Consider the following 14,991-nt stretch of genomic DNA (forward strand, 5'->3'; position numbering starts at 1 on the left):
ATGAACACAAAGCAGAAATTTGATGTGAACCAGTTTGTTTAAAAATAACCAAGTCATTAATTAATCATGAAGGTGAATCACCAAAAAGTAGAAGTCATTTTTTAAACTTCTGTTGGCCTAAAACGCTGTGTTGCAAAGGTTACAATGATTGTAACAGTGTGCACTATTGCCAAGGTATACAAGGCATTTCTCACAATACAAGTTAACTTTAGATTATGATGAACCTCTAAATTCTTTGTGGAAATGGGTAAAATCAGACCTGGAAACTTTAGGTTAAACAATTCCAATAAGTGAGTAACTGCTTTGCTTGTTAAATTGTGTCGCAGCACATATAACATGAGCATCAGTAGACTTTCTCCCTTGAAAAAAGATGCACCAGGATATAGGGGGTTGTCACCATCTGCTTGGTCTTCAGAGCCCTATAGATACAAGGAAAATATGTATGTATGAATGAAAATGAACAGCAGCAAACTTGAGCAGTAATCTCCATCTAGCATAAAGTATTTGCCTATAGCAAAATTAAAAACAATTGTTGCATAGCTTAAAAAGTAACTCCCCTAGGGTTCCACAAACTATTGTAATTTACCAAAAACATAGTTCGATAATGATTATTTTTAAAATTGGAGGCAACTGGATATTAGCTTTTTTTGTTTTTTTTTTGTACATATGGAGGTGGAAATTTCATTTTCCTTTATTACCTCTCCATAAGGCAGATGAAAGTAGCAACAATTTTGAGACTAGTGCCCTGCTAGCTTAAATACGTTTGCGACTACCCTGTCATATTTCAAGAATTAAATGCATTTAATAATTTGAAAAATAAACATTTCCACTTGAGAATAACACTGGGTCATTTTGTATTTACCTGTTGAAAGGCAATGTCCAAAACCCTTATAGTGGAGGAACTCCTGCTGTCAACATCTGTAACTTCTCTGCGGGATGCAACAGGGTGACTTATGTGTTCTTCTGTGTAGTCCTGCAGTTCTGTCCTGGAAAGGTGGAATGCTGAAATTATTTATGACAACTCAAGGCATTTTATTATACACAGGTATACTGAGTGGATTTTTAACATTGTATTTCACATACAAATAAGACTGTAACTTATGTAGTCCATGGGTAGCTACTGAAAAAGCAAAGACACTGAACAATAAATGAAAAAAAAGACTAATAATTACCTGCGGTAATTAATATTAATAATAATAATAATTGTTATTATTATATCTATATAATATTATTATTAAATCTCTCTCTCTCTCTCTCTCTCTCTCTCTCTCTCTCTCTCTCTCTCTATATATATATATATATATATATATATATATATATATATATATATATATATATATATATCCATGAGCCCATTTCTAGCAAGGAGCCCTAATCATAGTAGTCTGAATTCATTATCTCTTACTTACTTTTACTTTCCATCTGTGCTTGGTACTCCTTGGGATCTCTGCTGTGTAATCCTCCAAATATCTTTAATAAGGTGAACGACGTTTCGCCATGTTAGCTCTAATGGGCTCATTCACAGGTTTTCTTCTCTCTACCCCTCCTCCTGACGTCACGTGATTTCTGGACCTTTCCGTCCATGTTCCCGCCTCCCTACCAGGCAGCCAATAGGAAGCCCCGTCGCAAATTCCCGCCCATAGCGGCGTTAACGGTTTTTTAAAAAAAAGAAAAAAAAGCTCCTGCTTTCAGAACGTAAAGATGGATGGAAGATGAAGATGGATGGATATAAAGTGGGACATCAATGGGAGAAAAAAGTTAGACAGTCCAACTTTTGATGGTAAGTTGTTGATTTTTTTTCTTCCTATAGTTATCTTTATATATTTGTTATTTCGCTTTGTAATAGCCCAGTTATGTTGATTTTTATTAAGCTAATCTACAAGTTAGCAAAACATGCATGACTCAACGTTTTTTTCAAAGAAGGTTTGTTCATTCATAGAGTCATTACTTCTATTCGGTGCTATATGACCACTATAACATAATATAAAATGTGTTTATTTCCTTATTTTATTTAATCGTGGACTTTTTAAACCACAAGAAAATTACTTTGGTCCAGCTCAGAATTTCATGCTGTCCTGCGTATCAAATTCTCTGCACCAGTCAATTTCCAATATTTTGTTAAACAGTATTAATTGAACAATTAACAGTGAAATAATTGGTTGAGGACTACTATGAACAGTAATATTTAAAAGTATTTTTCAAATTACATGATGTATTTCTATTCCTAATTTGATTTTGTAAATAATTAAAAGGGGACATGGTAGTTAAACCATGTTGAACTCAAAAATGATTTACTAATTTTAAAATATCCAATTCTATGTACACATATTTTTGGTAGAGGGAGATCAGACGTTTCTGATGAGATTAAAATAATAATAATAAAAAATAACAGCCCACTACAACACAAAATATAGCACATTTCAGCAGTTGGGACTTAAAAGGAACAGGATAATAGGAATGACACACTAAATTAACAGAGCAGGTATTACAATTTGCTCAAATGAATTAATATTACAACTTAAACCCACATTCAGTAATGGCTGATCTACAAAGCCTGTTGAGTTTATGGTGTTTTTAATGTTTTAATAGTTTGTTTAATATAGCTAATTCACAACACCTGTCATCTCAGTGTACTTTAAAATCCCTCTGTTTTTTTTATTTGACAACGTCTCTTACACAGACAACTACAGTGACCTCTCCAAGAAGAGACAGGAATTCATAAATGGTGAAGACATCTGGCGAGAAGCACCCAAGAGGAAGAGCAAACCAAACAGCAAGTGGAAAGATGTGGCAGAGGAGGACCATGAAGTTCAAACAAAAAAGGTAGCAGCCTGGATAAACACTGCATGAGACCAGTCTATTGTAATCCAGAACCTTGTAAAAAATGAACACTAAAACTTCATCTGAGGACCACCAAAGGCAGTGTAAATACCTAAACTGCCACTTGCACAATAGTTTGAAACCATGGCATTTAGCAAAGGGTGATCACTTTTTTCTCAAGTGTGTGAACACTTTTCCTCAAAGCTGATGTGTTAGAAGTAGGCAAAATGAACAAAAAAAAAAAAAAAAAAAAAAAAAAAATGAGCAAGTTTTATAAGTCGGAATTGAGTTGAATCTATAACTGGGTAAGGAATCCCTAAATTTGCAGCTATTACGGAGCTAATCTGAACTTGTCCAAAACCAGGAACAACTGTTTTGAACTGGTGATTGCAGCATGGACATTAATGCATCTGAGGAGTGAAGACTGGTCCATGTGGTTTGATAAAATAAATGAGGCACTGTAGCTCAAATTATTGGTGGTTCTGATAGAAAGAGGTACAAATACACAGTGTACTGAAGTTTATTACACATTTACAGCTGCACATAATCATACGAGCTGGACCATATAAAGATGGGATGAGGTTATTTAGTCTGATAAATTCAGTTTTCTTTAACAGGATGCATCCGGTAAGCCAAGAGGGTCAGTTTGATGCTTTGGGCAATGCTTTGCTGGGAAACCTTGATGCTCTATTGTCTCAGACCATCTTTAAGCTTTCATGAGAGCAATATTCTACTATCAGTGTACTCTTTGAGCATGATAGCATGGCTTGCCACAGAGCAAAATTACACTAAGAATAGTTTGAGAAGCACATGAAACAGCTTCAGAGACTGATTGGGGCTTCTTCCCCAGAAGCTAATCTAATTGAGCAACTTTGTGCGCCATATTTTAAACCAAACATGGGACATTTTTGATGGAGACTTGTGAGAGATCAAAGCACATCATACTGCTGCTATTATAAAGGAAGACATGTGTTTGACACTACTTATGTCAACAAGTATTAAACCATTTTTTCCTACCTATTAGATTATGTGACTATAAAGGGCTTTACCAATTTCACATATTCTGATTGACCCTGAGTCTGCAGTGAGAGGCACTAGAGTCACGCAATCTTTCAAAAATGGTCTTTTGGACTTTTTGCAGGAGTGAATTCTGCAAAGTTGAGCACTGAATGCAGTCAGCAGATAGAAAATATTTAACAATTTGTCTGTATGATATGATTGAATTGTCTTTGTAAAGTGTCTTGAGATGACTTGCATTTTGAATTGCCGCTTATAGAAATAAACTAAATTGAATTGAACTTTGTTAACAACACCTTTGCTTCTTTACAGTTTCTGTAAATTATAGATTATTTCAAAATGTAACTAATAAACCATCCTTTATGTTTGACATGTGTGTTAAACGTTGATAAATGTACCAATAAGTAACGTTTTGTTTGTATATTTGTTTTCACACTCACAGTCTATGCCCAGGCGAAGTTCCCCGACACCTCCACGCAAGATGTCAGACGGATCATTAGAAAGAAATGCAACAATATAAGAGATGCAAAACAACTAAATGAAAAGAAGTCATAAAAGTAATGTTTCTGTCAAGATATTTTTGTTCCGAAAACGTGCACTTTTTTCACCTTCTTTTGACAACCAAGAACTTCAGTTCTCAGTTCTTATTTAGTTCTGAGCTGAAAACATACTTTTGTTTAGATTTTTGATGACGATTGCAGTTTTTCTTGTTCCATTTTTCACAAAGAATGACTTCCTTGTGTTTACATTTTCATATGTAAATGTGTTTACATGTTCATTTCAATATTGAAAGCTAAGAAGGGTTTAATTTCAGAGAAATACATTTTTTATTTTGAAATGCAGTCTGTAATAGTTTAAGCTGACATTAAAGAAACTGCACATTATGTTCTATAATATATAAATAAATCAAAGCTATCAAAATTCTGTCTTGTGATTGTGTAAACACATTGCTTTGTACCTACATTATGAGGTAACTGTAAGAATATGTTATTCATATGATGTGCTACAAGATGGTGAGTGAACTCAAGTATACTTAGAATATACAAATTAAAATATCAAAAATAGTATTGCAATTTTAGTAATTCTTGAATGTGTAATTAAACTAAAATATGGACTAGCAGTATATAACCAGTACATTGGCAGGATATTGAAGAGTATACTGGTGGTAAACTTTAAATATACTTCAATAAACTAAAATGTGAACCACAAGTATACCTTGTAAACATCTAGTATATAGATTAGTGTACTTGCTTAATACTTTAATGTATAATTTAGTGAACTTAAAATGATCTTGGAAAAGTATACTTTAAGTATACTTTTGTAAACTAAAAAATGTCCCAATTAAGTCCGAAGAAGTATTACAATAGTATTACTTCAAGTGCACTATAAGTACATGGTTTGAGTAAACTTTCTAAACTTAAACTTATACTTAAGTATTCCTAATAAAATGTACTTCAAGTAAACTACTTTTTGCTAAGGGTAAGCCTGGAAGTCTATGCTCATAAATCACAACCATAAATCAGCAAAACAACTTGTAATAACTCTACTAATAACTAACTATCTGAAATATAAAGTAAAGGTCACCAATCAGTTCTAAAACCTCTTTAGACGAACTCTTGTTGATCCCTGGAGAACCAGCGTACTAGATTAGCGCCTTACAAAGAGTTTTCAATCATTCTGTTACATTTTATCTGAGTGTCTTTTACTCATGTGAGCAGCAACTCGTGGTCTTGTCTTACTTTTTATTGATTATTTTTTTTAACCTGGAAAAAACCCAAACATTTCTCACAGGATCAGCTTGATCCAAATAAAATAAATCGATTAACACACTTACCATAACTCAGCAGCTCCCCATCAGTTGCCACCAGTTGACGACTTTTCACTTCTTCTTCTTCTGTTTTAGAAGTGGTGCGCTCGTCTTCTTCTTCTTCCTCTTCGTGTTTTAATGGCATCTGACATCCAAAAGGATCATTACCGCCATCTAGTGGTGCCCTCTGTTCCTCGTCTTTATATTATCAGCAGCGCAACCAGCTACCGCAACACATTTTCCCCTTCGGTAAAATCGGGGACATTTCCGGGGACAGCTTTAGCCGGGGACAGGTGGTCCAAAACGGGGACAGTCCCCGGAAAACGGGGACGTCTGGTCACCCTACACTAGCAGGGGTCTCGGGCCTGGGGTCCACAATGCTGGTTTATCGGACCTGGACGATGGAGGATGTTAAAAAAGCTATAGAAGGGGCTCCTCTCCCTAAGGAGGACCCTACTCAGTTTGTTGCGGCTATGGAAGATATCAGCCACTCTTATAATTTAAACGGACATGAAACTCAGCAGGTCTGGATGACAGCATTAAAGAGTGACTGGCATCACGTTCAGGGGGATTGGAATCCTCCGGATGCAGGAGGTGTAGTTTTAGCACATCATGTTGCCGACTTGACAACTAGAGTTGGTGAGTTGTGTAATGGCATGATATGACCACTTGGTGGCACTCTGAAGAGTTGATGTGAAAATGGAGAACAAGGAAGAAATATAATAAAACGTTATCTAGTTGCATCCTGATCGTTGTGTCCTTGAATACCGAGAATAGAGGAACAATACATGGTGTCAGAAGATCATAACTGACGACAGAAGGAGTCTAGAGGCACAGATAACGTGTTGGAGAAGTTATATGGTGGAAAGTGAAAAACGGATCACCTGCGGTGCAAGAAAAGCAGTGAGTCGGCGAAAGCTAAGAACAAGCTAGCGACTAGCTAAAAGCACGAAGCATGGACAACGTATTTACCATTACACCACCGGGACCGTTCGACTTCGAGGCAAGCTCGTGGCCAGCATGGATAAAAAGATTTGAACGCTTCAGAATGGCTTCTGGTTTGACAGAAAAAGACAGCGCATACCAGGTGAACTCTCTCATTTACACAATGGGGGATAAGGCTGACGATATCCTGAGTTCATTGCAACTAACAGAAGACCAACAAAAGGACTACAAAGAGGTAAAAGAGGCTTTTGATGGACATTTTATCGGAGTGCATAATGTTATTTATGAACGAGCCAAGTTTAATAAGAGATGTCAGGAAGTCGGCGAATCCGCAGAGAATTTTATCACCGCTGTGCATAAGCTAGCTGAACACTGCAAATATGGCCTCTTACGCGAGGAGATGATCAGAGATAGGATTGTTGTCGGCATACGTGACGCCAAATTATCTGAAAAATTGCAACTTAATCCAGCGTTGGATTTACACACAGCCATTGTTCAAGTGAGGCAGCACGAGGTGGTGAAAAAGCAACAAGCTGTTCTGCGGTCAGCTGAGTCACCAGGGCAAATGGATGCAGTTTCTCATAAACATAAGAGACAGGATCATAAAAATAAATCTTGGCAACGTGCAAACCATTCTCAGCCTCATACTACCACGACAACATCCAAACAATGTGGAAAGTGTGGAAAAACCCCAAAACATTCATGGACTGAGTGCCCAGCTAAAGATGTTGAGTGCAGAAAATGCCATAAAAGGGGACACTTTGCGAATGTGTGCAGATCAGCTCAAAAGCTGGAATCCATTGAAGAGGACGCAGCTGGGGCTTATCTAGGAACTATTGACCATCCACATTTGTCGACATGGACAGAAATACTCACCATAAACGGCAGTCCATTGCGTTTTAAGGTGGATACTGGCGCGTCCGTGACGGCTATCCCAGAGACAGAATATGTACAGGATCGATATGGCAACCACACAGCGCCACAAAGACCACTGCTAGGACCCGCCAATCAACCTCTGGATGTTAAAGGGCAAGTGCATGCTGTCATTCAGAGAGGCGACAGAAAGATTGAGGAGGAGGTGTTCATTGTGAAGGACCTGAGCACACCCTTACTGGGCCTCCCTGCCATTCGCAGACTGCAGATGATTCCACAGCTCCATAGCATAAACGACGCAGAGGCACACTTTCGCTCAACCTACCCAGATGTCTTCACAGGGCTAGGTAAACTTAAAGGAGAGTACAAAATTAAGCTGAAAGACGATGCAACACCCTACGTTCTCTCTGCTCCACGTCGTGTAGCCATTCCTCTCCGCAGCAAAGTAAAAGAGGAATTGGACCGGATGGAGAAGATGGGGGTCATAGGCCGCGTGGAAGAACCAACTGAATGGTGCGCAGGCATGGTCCCTATTGTGAAAACATCAGGGAAAATACGCATTTGCGTAGATTTAACACATCTGAATGAGAATGTTATCAGAGAGAGGCTCATCTTACCGGCAGTGGATGAGACGCTAGCCAAGCTAGAAGGAGCCAGGATCTTCACGAAGCTCGACGCGACATCAGGCTTCTGGCAGGTACCACTTCATAAAGATTCAATGCTGTTGACCACGTTCATCACACCAGAGGGACGCTACTACTTTAAGAGACTCCCTTTTGGAATATCTTCGGCTCCAGAACATTTTCAGAAGAGGATTTCTCAGCTGATTGATGGTGTGGACGGAGCCCTGTGCCATGCTGATGATATCCTTGTCACGGGAAAGGATCGGGCAGAGCATGACGAACGGCTGCACAAAGTGCTACAGAAATTCAGAGAAGCTGGACTCTCTCTGAACGAGAAATGCCAGTTTGCTATGGGTGAGATTTGATTCCTGGGCCACGTCATAAACTCAACAGGCATCAGAGCAGACCCAGATAAAATAAAAGCGATCCTTGACATGCCTGAGCCGAAGGATGTGGGGGACGTTCGCCGTTTCATGGGCATGGTGAATTTTGTGGGCAAATTTTCACCACGTCTGCCTGACCTGACAAAGCCCATCCGTGACCTGTTAAAGTCAGAGAACAGCTGGACATGGCAGGCACCCCAACAGAGAGCGTTCCTGGAGACGAAGAAGGAACTAGGGTCAGAGACTGTGTTAGCCCAATACAGCCCAAGTCACGAAACCATGGTATCAGCCGATGCTTCTTCCTATGGAATAGGAGGTGTGTTGACACAAAAACAGCCAGACGGTGAATGGAGACCTGTAGTTTTCATTTCTAGAAGTCTGACCAAGGCCGAATCGCGATACGCCCAAATAGAAAAAGAGGCTTTAGCTGTGACCTGGGCATGTGAGCGCCTGCGAGGATACTTGAGTGGGCTGGATTTTACTATAAGGACTGATCACAAGCCACTTATAACCCTTCTGAAATCCAGAGCACTGGACGACCTCCCTCCAAGGATTATCAGATTCAGACTTAGATTGCTCAGATTTAATTTCAACATAATCCATGTCCCAGGCAAAAACTTGATAACAGCTGATGCCCTGTCGAGAGCGCCTCTTCCAGCCACAGCTACGGAGGCAGAGCAAGACCTGGAAAAGGAATGTAAAGCTTACCTGGACAGTGTAGTAGAAAGCCTCCCAGCCACACCAACAAAGCTGGAACAGATTAAGAGGGCACAAACCTCAGACAACACATGCAAATGTCTCAGTCAATACATTGCAAACGGCTGGCCCGAACACAGACGAGATGTACACGAGCTGCTGCTGCCCTACTGGCCGGACAGGTCAGTTCTGCACGATGGAGGATTACTCATGAAAGGTGAGAGACTCATAATACCTGAAAGCATGAGACCTGATATCTTGCAGAGACTTCACCAGGGACATCAAGGTATCAACAAATGCCTAGCCAGAGCTAGAGAATCAGTCTGGTGGCCAGGCATTACGTCTGCTGTGAAGCAGATGGTTGAGAGATGTGAGATTTGCGCACGGGAAGCTCACACAGCAGTCGAGCCTCTGCTCACTACCGACCTCCCAAACAGACCATGGCAGAGAGTCGCGGCAGATCTTTTCCAATGGCAGAATGGGAACTATTTAGTCATGATAGACTACTTTTCTCGTTTTATCGAAGTTTGCAACCTACCCAACAGCACATCTGCAAAACAGACTATTGCAAGAATTAAAGCTGTGTTTGCTAGGTATGGATGCCCAGAAGTGTTTGTCACGGACAATGGTCCACAATTTTCCAGTCACGAATTCGCTCTGTTTGCTCAAGAGTATGACTTCATGCACGTGACAAGCAGCCCCCGTTATCCCCAGAGCAATGGGGAGGCTGAACGGGCCGTCAGAACCGTGAAATCCCTTTTGGAGAAAGAGGAAGATTTCCATAAGGCTCTGTTGGCCTACAGGGCCACCCCATTGGCACATGGGAGCTCCCCAGCACAACTACTGATGGGAAGGAGAATCAGAACACCAGTCCCTGTGTCACCGGAGCAGTTACAACGAAAGTGGCCTGATCTCAAGACATTCAGAGAAAAGGACACTGCCTTGAAACTGCAGCAGCAACAAACGTTCAACCGGAGACACCGTACTCAAACCCTGCCACCTCTTCAGCCCGGACAGCAGGTGTGGATCAGACCCACACGCACCAGAGGGACAGTTGTGGGGCCTGCACCTACACCGCGCTCATACGAGGTGGAAACCCCGGAAGGAGGACGGATGCGGCGCAACCGTTCGCACCTCAGAGAGGTACCAGTACCTCCAACATCAGGTGATGTGACAATGACTAGGTCAGGGAGACTGTCCAGGGCTCCTGAGAGACTGGACCTTTGAATAGTATACACACATGCACACCACGGTGGACAAGAAAGAAAAACAATAAGACATGTTAAAAAGAAGAAAAAAGTCACTATTTTCCTGTTTGAAAGTTGAAATGTTTATTAGAAAAGACATGTTCTGGTTATTGAAAACTAAAGTTTTAAGTAATAGCCACAGTGAAATGGAATGTCTTCTGTTAGCCTCTCAGTTTACATTAACTGATGAATATATTACAATGATTGGAAGTTCTGCCAAAACAGTTAAACGTTCATCTAAAAGGGGGAGATGTAATGGCATGATATGACCACTTGGTGGCACTCTGAAGAGTTGATGTGAAAATGGAGAACAAGGAAGAAATATAATAAAACGTTATCTAGTTGCATCCTGATCGTTGTGTCCTTGAATACCGAGAATAGAGGAACAATACAAGTTGGGCCGAAAAGTGAAGGAAAGATTTAAAAAAAAAAAAAGCTAACTACACAGAAATAGGACGCATTAAACAGGGGGACAGTGAACTTTTTGATGAATACAGAGTAAGGATGACTCTGGCTTTCAGATTACACAGTGGTTTGGAGGTTTCTGCGGATAATAACAGTGCTTATCAACAACAGCTAAAGAATGCATTACATGCGGGATCCAAAGAGAACATTAAAAGCTGGGTGGAAAAACATTGTGTGGGACTAGGAAATAAAACTTTAGATGAATACATTGACCAGGCTTTGCATGCAGATAAAATTGCAAAAGAAAATAAAAAAGGCTGGAACTGGGGCATATTATCAGGCGAAGTCAGAGGAAGTGTTTTTTCAGGGAGCTAAAACATGTGGGGTTTACCGTAGGAGAGGGCAGAGAAGAGGAGGTAGAGGGGGTTTCTCAAGGAGAGGAGAGTTCAGAGGAACTCACGGGGAATGCTGGCAGTGTGGTAAACAAGGTCATATAGCAAGAGATTGTCCAAACAACACCTGTTGGAACTGTGGGAACGAGGAACACTTAATCAGAGATTGCCCTAAGCAAGGACGTGCCCATGGCACTTCAGCATGACTAGACACAGAAGTAACAGATTTGGGGCCTCCGCCTCATCCAGATGAAATACTGCTGAATCTCCAAGAATTATTAGCAGTAGAAGTTGCAAGGCCTGAAATAACTTTGTGTGTAAATGGAACATCTGTTACCTTCTTGTGTGACACAGGAGCATGTAGAACAACTTGCAAAGACCCTGTTCCCTGTCTGCGCTCTAGTGGCTCAGACGTTGCAGTGAGATCTGCTACTGGGAAACTAACTTTGGTTTCTGAGTCTGAACCTGTTTGGATCAGGGACCCTGAAGGGCTGTCATGTCAATTATCTATTCTCATGTTACCAGATTGTCCAGTAAATCTTTTGGGTCGTGACGGCCTGTTCTGTCTGGGTTTAGTCCTGATTCCCAGTTCTCAGGGAGAAATTGTTGTAAAGAGAAAAAAGGATCTGCAGCAGGAGGACTTTCATGTTTGTATTACACTCTGGACATTCCAAACAAACCCCCACATAACACAGCAGATGCTCTATTAGCAGAAGGCATGAGACTCATTCCTCATGTGCAGCACATAATGTCAGACCAAAGCCTACACATAACTATGTGGTTTAAACAGAATCCCAAACATGACCCTGACTATGAAGCTCAGATGCAGACGTCCACACCAGCCAAAATAACAGTGACCCACATTTATTCTGACTCTGACAGCTGTTCAGTCGCTGCTGTAACTTTACCTGATAAACTACAACGTCTCTATCAGTGCTGGACACCTCCACACATTTCCCTGTATAGAGGTAAACTTCTACAGTGGAAAGATTTGGGAAAAATGGTGCAAAAGGGAGTGGCTGCCTCAGACTGGACAGCCACATCATCGAACACATGGACCAGTGAGTCAACAGGATTAACTAGAAAAGCATTGTTTTGGACAGTTTCGGTAAACATGGGGATCCATTTACAAGAAAAAGCGATATGATCATTTCTCCTTACTGCTGAAGAGGAACAGTTTTTGGCACCTGTTCCTGAAAACTTGTGGTCACAAGGCCCCACTGATGTAGGGCTACTTAAAGGAGCATTACAAATTAGACCAAAAACAGAGTACAGGCCCCGTGTAAAACAGTATCCCCTTAAACCAGATGCATGTGAAGGAATAAAACCTGTAATTACAGATCTGATAAAGGCAGGAGTGATTATTAAATGTAATGATTCCCCATGTAACACCCCCATATTCCCAGTGAAGAAACAGGCGCCATCCACTGGCTGGCGCATGGTACAGGATCTCTAGGCAGTAGATAATGCAGTAATTCAGGGAGCACCTTGTGTCCCCGACCCCCACACTCTGCTGAACTCTTTAAGGCCAGATGCAAACGTATTCACAGTAGTTGTCATGTTTTTGTGAGGAACCCGAACACAACCACACACAGAGTTCTGTTTTGTGAGTTTTATTGAAGATGAAGAAGACCAGAGTTCAGACCAGATGGAAGCAGGAGGCTGTTAGTGGCTGAGGCTGGCAAGCGGGATGGAGACGGAGCATGGAGGCAGCAGGAGCAGCAACACAGCAGAGTGGAGACTTGGAACTAGAACTTGACAGCAGCACGGCAGAGCAGAGACTTGGAACCAGAACTAGACCAGCAGAATTAAGCAGCATGACTGAATGAATACTTGCTGGACCGGAGTGAGAGCAGAACCAGAACCACAGCAGGCGCACGGACGGACGGAGATGAAGGGAACCTGGGCTGGTAATGAAAAGGTAAGGCGAGCAGTCAAGAGCACAGGTAACAGACGAGCCGACAGGGAAGGGCAAACTGAGGGAGGTTTAAGTAGTGAAGCTGACAGGTGGATTGAGTCCTGGCTTGATTAGTGGCTGGCAGGTGTAGATGATTGCTGAGGTGGAGAGGAGACTGGGGTGTATGGAGGGTGAAAAGTGCCCTGGACATCAGCAATGCTTTCTTCTCTTTACCCGTAGAGAAAGAGAGTCAATTTTGGTTTGCCTTTACCTTTGAAGGGCAGAGATACACTTATACCAGATTACCCCAAGGTTACTGTGAAAGTCCCACCATTAATTCACAGGTAATGAGTGCCAGCATGTCCACGTTTCATCCACCAGGTGGGAGCCAAATACTTCTCTATGTTGATGATGTCCTTTTGGCCTCCCCAGATGAAAAAACTTGCAAATTAGACACCTTAGCGCTGCTTAAACACTTAGCCAGTGAGGGCCATAAAGTTAGCAAAAACAAGTTGCAGCTCTGTAAACCACAGGTTAAGTATTTGGGTCACAACCTTAGTGCAGGAGGAAGAACCATCCTAGAGGACAGAAAAATAGCAATTTTACAAGCACCTAAACCCCAAACTAAGAAACAAATGATGTCATTTTTGAGCCTCACTAATTATTGTACGACCTGGGTGCCAAATTATGCTGAGATAACCTCCCCTCTTCAGGGACTCATTTATGATCAGGAACTAAAAATGACCTCACCTTTAATCTGGACCCCAGAAGCAGAAAATTCTGTCTGTGCTCTCAAACAAAGTCTTGTTTCCAGCATAGCCTTAGGCCTGCCAGACTACAACAAACCTTTTATTCAAATGGTGGACTGCAAAGGGCATTTTATGACCTCAGTCTTGGTACAACAGCATGGAGACAAAATGAAACCCATTGCTTATTTCTCCTCAAAACTAGACAGTGTGGCTTGTGCACTCCCCCATTGTGTGCGAGCTGTTATTGCAGCCTCTATGGCTGTTGAAAGTAGTGCTACAATTGTTTTATTTCATCCTTTGATTTTGAGAGTTCCATATGCAGTTTCAGCCCTGCTGCTCCAGACAAACATGAATTTTCTTTCTCCAGCTAGACACCTTTCCTGTATGGCAACCCTGCTCTCTCAGCCTCATCTGACTATTGAAAGATGTACCACTTTAAATCCTGCCACCTTACTTCCACTCCCAGATGAAGGCTCTAAACATGACTGTCAAGAATTAGCAGAACAAACAGCTAAGAGCAGACCTGACCTTCAAGATTTACCAACTACCTCAGGGCGAAACATTTTTTGTCGATGGGTCATCCCGAAAAAATTAGTATGGAAAAACTCAAACGGGTTATGCAGTTGTTACCTCTAACAAGGTTTTGAAATCAGGGGCTTTACCTTCAGCGTACTCAGCTCAAGCTGCAGAATTAGTTGCATTAACAGAAGTTTGTAAACTAATGGAAGGGAAAGATGTAACTATTTACACAGACAGCCAGTATGCATTTTCAACTCTTTCGCTCAATATTGGAAAAATCGTGGTATGGTGACCTCTACTGGTAAACCAGTGACACATGCTGTATTACTGAAAAAATTATTGACTTCAGTAAAATATCCACGCACATTGGCCATTTGCAAATGTGCTGCACACAAAGCGGGCAAAGACATTGTGTCCTTGGGAAATGCCTTTGCTGACAAAACTGCAAAAGAAGCTGCTTTAGGCCCCATTCACACCCTTACATTACAGTCATGATCCAATACTGTTCTGGACCACACCATTTTAAAAGATATGCAACAGCAAGCTCCAGACACGGAAAAGAATTTGTGGTTAAAACATGGAGCTAAATTAACAAATGAAATCTATATGTGACCTGAG

At 41.2% G+C, this 14,991-nt stretch overlaps 2 long non-coding RNA genes across 2 annotated transcripts; one reads left to right on the plus strand and one right to left on the minus strand.

The window, feature by feature from the left end:
* Positions 1 to 225: 225 nt before the first annotated feature.
* On the minus strand, positions 226 to 1,509 carry LOC118560148. The gene is made up of 3 exons (XR_004929124.1): positions 1,410 to 1,509; positions 863 to 986; positions 226 to 419 (listed from the first exon to the last, which is right to left on the minus strand). It is a non-coding gene; the product is annotated as an uncharacterized LOC118560148 (long non-coding RNA).
* Positions 1,510 to 1,654: 145 nt separating this feature from the next.
* Positions 1,655 to 4,579, plus strand: LOC118560147. Its single transcript, XR_004929123.1, has 3 exons — positions 1,655 to 1,780; positions 2,681 to 2,823; positions 4,280 to 4,579. It is a non-coding gene; the product is annotated as an uncharacterized LOC118560147 (long non-coding RNA).
* The last annotated feature ends 10,412 nt before the right edge of the window (positions 4,580 to 14,991 follow it).

This window comes from Fundulus heteroclitus, unplaced genomic scaffold (assembly GCF_011125445.2).
Source record: "Fundulus heteroclitus isolate FHET01 unplaced genomic scaffold, MU-UCD_Fhet_4.1 scaffold_39, whole genome shotgun sequence".
Taxonomy (NCBI): Eukaryota; Metazoa; Chordata; class Actinopteri; order Cyprinodontiformes; family Fundulidae; genus Fundulus; species Fundulus heteroclitus.